Source organism: Schistocerca americana, chromosome 3 (assembly GCF_021461395.2).
Source record: "Schistocerca americana isolate TAMUIC-IGC-003095 chromosome 3, iqSchAmer2.1, whole genome shotgun sequence".
Taxonomy (NCBI): domain Eukaryota; kingdom Metazoa; phylum Arthropoda; class Insecta; order Orthoptera; family Acrididae; genus Schistocerca; species Schistocerca americana.
The window spans coordinates 617,614,068-617,621,169 of record NC_060121.1 but is presented as its reverse complement, the minus strand read 5'-3'; positions in this window follow the sequence as shown (position 1 = coordinate 617,621,169).

The following is a 7,102-nucleotide window of genomic DNA, read 5'->3' as shown; positions in this document are numbered from 1 at the left end:
CTGGCATGGGTCCCAAACACTCGAGCAATACTGAAGAATAGGTCGCACCAGCGTCCTATATGCGGTCTCCTTTACAGTTGAACCACTCTTTCCCAAAATTCTCCCAATAAACCGAAGTTGACCGTTTGCCTTCCATACCACAGTTTTCACATGCTCGTTCCACCTCATATCGCTTAGCAACGCTACATCCAGATATTTAAACGACTTGACTGTGTCAAGCAGGACACTAGTAATGTTGTCTCCGAACATTGCGGGTTTGTTCTTCCTGCTCATCCGCATTATCTTACATTTGTCCACTTTTAGGGCTACCTGCCATTTATCAAAACAACCGGAAATGTTGTGTAATTCGTATCTTCCTACAGTCACTCAACTTCGCCACCTTACCGTACATCACAGTATCAACAGGAAAAAACCGCAGATTGCTGCCCATCCTGTCCGCCAAATCATTTATATATATAGGGAGCAACAACGGTCCTGTCACACTTCCCTAAGGCATTCCTGACGATATCCTTGTCTCTGATGAGCACTCGCCGTCGAGGGCAACGTACTGGGTTCTATTATTAAGAAGTCTTCGAGCTACCTGCATATCTGTGAACTTACTCCATGTGCTCCTACCCTCGTTAATAGCCTGCAATCTGGCACAACGTCAAATGTTTTCCAGAAATCTAGAAATGTGGAATCTGTTTGTTCCCCATCATCCATAGTTCTCAGTATATCAAGTGAGTAAAGGGCAAGCTGAGTTTCGCAAGAGTGATAGTTTTTCAAACCAAGCTGATTCATGGATGTAAGCTTCTTAGTCTCAGGAAGGTATATTACATTCGAACTGAGAATGTGTTCAAGAATTCTGCAGCAAACAGAAGTTAGGGATACTGGTCTGTAATTCTGCGGGTCCGTTCTTTTGTCTTTCTTATATTCTGGATTCACCTGGGCTTTTTTCCAGTCGCTTGGGACTTTGTGCTGGGCGAGAGATTCTCGATGAATGCAAGCCACGTAAGGGGCCATCGCCGTAGAGCAGTCTTTGTAAAATCGAACTGGGATTCCATCCGGACCTGGTGATTTATTTGTTTTCAAATGTTTCAGTTGTTTCTCTACGCCAGGTCCGCTTATTTCTGTGTCGTCCATGAGGGTGTATGTCCGATGGTCAACACACGGTACGTTTGTACATTTCTCCTCTGTGAATGGTTTATTGAAAGGAAAATTTAAAACTTCGGCTATCTTCAACCGCCACACCAGTAGCCTTAGACTCGCTTAGCGATTTTACATATGACCAGAATTTTCTCGGGTTCTCTGACAGATATTTTGCTAGGTGTGACGGCAGTAGTTGTAGGCTTCGCGCATAGATCTTTTCACAGACGCACAAATCTCTACTAACCTTCGCTTGTCATTTGTGTGCCCGCTTTTCAACGTTGAGTGCAACAGCCTCTGCTTCCTCAGCAGCCGCCGAATTTCGTGATTATTATGGTCGTTTGAAAATGGATCTTCCACTTTGCAGTCCAGCACCGTGAACAAGACGCCGTGGATCTTCCATCTTCCTCGTTGTTGTACACCTCGAGCCTGAAGTTTTCACTGTTTCTATTTTGCTTCTTTTCCACAGCTCAGAACACCATCTCCTGTTTTTGTGCTTCATCAGTGTTCAGTTTTTGACGTGCTATCCACTGGGCCGTCTTACCACTAAATCTGAGGAGGGCTGAGATGGGGAGTTTCTCTTGTGAGTTTTCACATGATAGTTGGCGTCTATCTTCAAGAGTTTGCCCGTTTAGGTGTTTCAGAATCCTCGCGACGCTCTCACATTGCTCAACGTGCGGCTTTGTCATAATTTCGACTGCCGCGAGCCAAATGCGGTTCCTTGCTCCTGGCAATGGTGCCCCCTCTCTGGCGAAGCCGTGGAGGGGTGAGGGAGCAGTAGAGGTGCGCCTGTGGCGTTTATGGTATCTCGAATTGCTGAGTGAATGTGGTTCCTCGAAACTTCGATGTCAATACAGAGGATTTGGCTGAAGGGAGCAACGAGGTGACTTCCTTTACGCCCGTTCGAGCATCTCATGCTCGAGTGGCCCTCCTGTCTACTCTAGTTACCCGATCGGCACTCAGTCATTCGCTGCAGGATCGTGGCTCGCGAACGTGAGCCAAAGAAGTGTGAGGGAAGTGAAACTCGATTCGAAAGAATGTACTCCGAGGGCGAAAGGCGGGGATTGCTGCAGTGTGTGCGAGAGATAGTCATTACTGACAAGCTTGAAACAAGAAATTGAGATTAGGTGAAACAGTTTGTTTGGAATGCAACAATTTTAAGTGGGACTGTACGAAGAAAACATGGATATGCTTGCAGAGATGGGCTGTCTGAATAATTTATTGCTTACAATAACAACCCTACAAAAGAACTCGTGACTTTTTAATGGCTAATCAGAGATGCAACAGAAGTGCTCGAGAGCAAGAAGTGTAATACAATACAGTTTTTCTTATTATTGGTTCATAAACAGGAAAGTCACACTAACACAGTGTCTGAGGATACAGAGGCACGTTTCAGTTACTGGACACAGTGTTTTCTTGTCTAATACAGGTTGCGTGTCCAGCAGAAACAACTTAATTGTGGAATGCCATCTTCAACGTCGCTGTTATTTTGTCAGTGCGGTAGAACTGTTATGTTGTCGTCTATTAACCGAATAGACTACGAGCGCTGAAAGCGTGCTCTCTCTCTCTGTCGAATAGAGGAGAGAGTCTAAATTCGGACACTCCACATTTCTGTAGTCACCTCTCACGTTATTAAAAATGATGTCCGTTTCTGATAGAAATGAGACTTGAGACGCCTTAGTACGCCTCTACTAGAAAGGGAAAGGAAGAACTGGGCAAATGGGATTGAACATCGTTCGTTAATGCACGTCTGAAATTAATTTTAGAAGGATGGCCCTCAAAACCAAAGGATATATCTACCAATTTCCAATTTGAGCGTATTGCAAGGCAAGGACTTAGATGTGATGAAATTTGCCTAATATTCTTTACATCAAAGAACAATTGACAGTAGAATTACATAATAATATTTTTATAGGCTTTAAATAAAATCAAACAACACTGAAGCTCTTTTAGTAGTGCGTGAAATAATGTACACAAACTCACAGCAAAGCCCAGTTAAATCTTAACTGGGCACATCCAGTGTCATTTATGTTTTAAGGAAGACTTGCACAATAACTCTAATAAGAAATTTTAAGAGGAAACTTTTATTCTGATCAATCTCCTGGTACTACAAGTGGTTCGTACTGGGCGGTAGAGCCCGAGACACGGACGCGGCCAAGTAGCCCAAATTAACTGGTTCCAAAATATACCCAAAGCTGTTATTACAAACACAATAAAATTAACACGCGCAACGTAGCATGGCAAAAAGTGCTGAATCTCACACTCTGGAGATTATATTTAGGGATTAGCTACACCCTTTTCTTCTGTACCACTATGTTCTATGACGTAAGAAAGGACAAGTAAAAATTCCTCGTACCTGAGAGTTACAATAAGTTAAGACAATTTTTCTGCATTTCGTAGAAAGATTTTGGTTGCAAAATCCACACTATTGGTCTTAGATAGACAATCCAGTCAATAGCTTAGGTTGCCCAGGCTAGGCGAACTGCGTAAGGAGACCCGCAGTGAACACAAGTGGAGCGTTAAAAGTCACAACAAAAATTTACACTGTTCAGCCGGACAAAACTTACTGAATGTAAGATCGTATGTTCTTATCTCCTTCCCTCACCAAAGAACCAACGCATTAAACAACAAGTATGTAATTAGAAGGGAGCTTTGCCACGAGATGATGATTAGCGAGTATCGGATTCTCTGAATCTCTCCCAATTAACGAGCTTTACCAAAGTTAGCGCAACTTGCAAGACACTCTGTTGGTACAACGTGTCGTAACTGCTGTTAGAACAGCGCTGTTGCACTGCTAAGTGTAGACAAGCACTTGAAAGCTTTTCACCGGGTGTTAATGGAGGAACGTAAACATGCACATTGAGGTCCCGTGGCAGCACCTACAGTGGACCTTTCCCATAGACTGCGATTTGTACCACCAGCCAGGCTTGGGTGGCAAAGGCCCCTCTTCCCGCTATACCACCAGCTATGGCGGCACGCGGCCCACACACCCATCGTCGGAAGCCCAGCCGACAGCCCCGGCCGCCAGCAGCTCCGCACGTACCACTAGCTTTCCATATCGGCACCAGCTGCCTCCTCGGCGGACTGTCTGCGAGAAACCTCTTAGAAGCCGCCCGTGGGTGTCCTCCAGCCCAAAATAAATGCCCGCCAGATCATGGCGCGAGAGGTCGATATGCGACACTGCTCAGAGATTTTAAGTACTGTGCGTCAAATTTGTGATGAAATATCATTTTCAGGTAAGCTAGAACCAAATTATAACGCAACAGTAATAACTACTCTGTTCTTGTTGTATAACCACTTTTTTAGCGCCGCCGAGAGAATGCCAGCCGCACTCACCAGCCCAAAAATGTAGTGTGTGTTTTCGGAATGACCACACTGTGGCCACGTCGCACTCGACCTTCCGATGAGGTTGACTTTTATTCAAGCCTAATGAATAGTGGTGACGATGACCTTCTACTTCAGTAGTTGAAGCGTAATATTAGCCTCTTTCTCAAGCTGTTTAACTTAGCGAGAAGAACGTTGTGTTTCAGCCTAAAATGTGAGTAGCGAGAGACATTTTAGTAGGCAGACGATGGAGACTTGATCCGACATGAGTAGATGATATCCCTGCCATTTATTGTAATTAGGACGCTAACTGAGAGTAATGAGGACACAGTTTGGTTCCTGTCAGATTTCTAATTTCTAAGGTGGTAAAATTCACATAAGAAATTTTGAGTCATTCGAGCGGATGGTGTTATGAAAAACAGGCATGCGATTTTTCACTCCGAGACCATTAGTACAAAAGTTGATACTTACTTAGTTTTCCTGTGATAATTTTAACTGCTTTAAAACAATTTTCTCATGCGGCTCATAATGACGGCACGATTTTAGTGATCAGCCAGAACATTGTGACCACCACCTAATAGCTGGTCTGTCCACCTTTGGCATCGACAACAGCTGCGACGCGTCGTGGGATGGAAGCAGTGAGGTCTTGGTAAGTCGCTGGAGGGAGGTGGCATCACATCGGCAGACACAAGTCTCTTAATTCTCATAAATTCCTGGGAGGAGTGCGATGGGCTCTGACGCCACATCCAGTCATAAAAGAACCGCCGCCAGCTTGCCTCTGTCCCACAGTACAGGTGTCAAGGAGCTGTACACCTGGAAGACTACCGATTTGCGACCCCCTCCCCCACCCCCGCCCCCTTCTGCATGATGAAAAAGGTATCGGGATTCATCAGACCATGAAACGCCCTGCCATTGGGCCAACGTCCAGTGCCGATGGTCACGTGCCCATTTCAGACGTTGTGTTTCCAATGTCGTGGTGTTAGGATGCATGAGCCGCCGGCTGCGGAGGCGCATCGTTAGGAGTGTTCCGTGCACTGTGTGTTCAGGCATACTTGCATTCTGCCCGGTATTAGAGGCTGATGTCACTTGCGCCACAGTTTACCGCCTGTCCTGTTCTACCAGTCTGCCCACCCTGTGACGTCCGACACCTGTAATGTGGGGTGGCCACTCAACCCCATGACGCCTGGACACGGTTTCACCTTGGTTTCGCTAAGTGTTGAAGACACCACAGGACTCCTCGAAGATCCGACAAGTTGTGCAGTTTCCGAAATTCTCGTGGCGAGCCTCCGGGCGATCGCAATCAGTCCTAGGTCAAACTCAGATACATCGCGTACCTTCCCCATTCTACCCTCGGACAGCACGCTTACTGATACTACATGTACCGTGCATGTGCGTGATTAACAATAATTCCTTGCCAGGTGACGCTGTTAGCGCCTGGACGACTTGATATCGTGGCTATAATGTTCTGGCTGATCAGTGTATAGACTAAATTGCGACAATATACGTTTCCAGTATAAAAATAAAGTGATCCGACTGTAGTTCCATCATCTGGTGGGAGTATGTCAACAGCAACACCAGCCTACCGACACACAGAGCGTCGAGCGCGCCAGGTCGGCCGGCGTCTGCCCTTACCCTCCACTTGGCTCTACGTTCGAAGACAGCATGCTCGCTTCCAGTATTAAAATTCGAACACGTTATGCCCGTAGCGAGCATGAGAGAGCCAAACGCCCAATTTGAGGACCTCTACGAAGCGGCCGAGGGTGGAGTTCAGAGCGAGTCTCCCCGAGGTTTATTAATCTGACGGCTGGAGGCGACTAGTGAGTGCAAGCCGCAGTCCAGTGGCATTTTATGTAAAGACAGGAGACGCACTGGTGAGAATGTTCATGATTCTGCCTGCTGAGGGCCCTTTGTTCTCATCTGCCTATGAGCTGGTTGTACCTCACTGCGCTGTGTATACTCATACTTGAAACCGACATTCTTACTGTTGAGTGTAGCCGAATTTTCTGATAGCATTAACAGCGGTGAATAGCTGCACTCCACTGAACTATGTTTTGGAATGCTAGAGTTGCTTTCTGTCGGTTCTCTTCATGTAACTTATTAATAGTAAACTGGGTCATCTGGCGTCTCTACTCTTATCAGATCCCGCACTGGAATTTGCTTGATTGGTACCGAGTTTGTTTCCAGTCCTTTGGTGTTGTTTGTAAAGACGGTTTAGATCGGTCTTTGCAGGAGGTTCTACTCCGGAATGGTTACTGCGACTGCGAACGGAGATAGTGATGCGCTGGCGACTCTTCTACGATGGAAACTGTTATCATTACGAGTATCGTAAGTGAAGAGTACAATACCTTTTTTTGTTGTGGGAAGAGCTAACCCTGATAGTTGCTCTGTTAATCTGACTTACAATTTTGAATCACAGAGTTTATCAGAAAGTGCAATAAATGTTTTAGGCACTTACTGATGTACATACTTTAAACATATATTATAAGCATTCGTATTAAGCAGTTTGTCTTGTTAATTAATTGAATTATACGTGATTTACACTCGGGGTTTGAAGGTTTGTTATACCGCCCAACATTAGTTATTTTATGAGCAGTATGTTAACCTGTTATACTGACGTGGACCTTCAGTTTTGATCTCCGAGGTAAAAGTGACC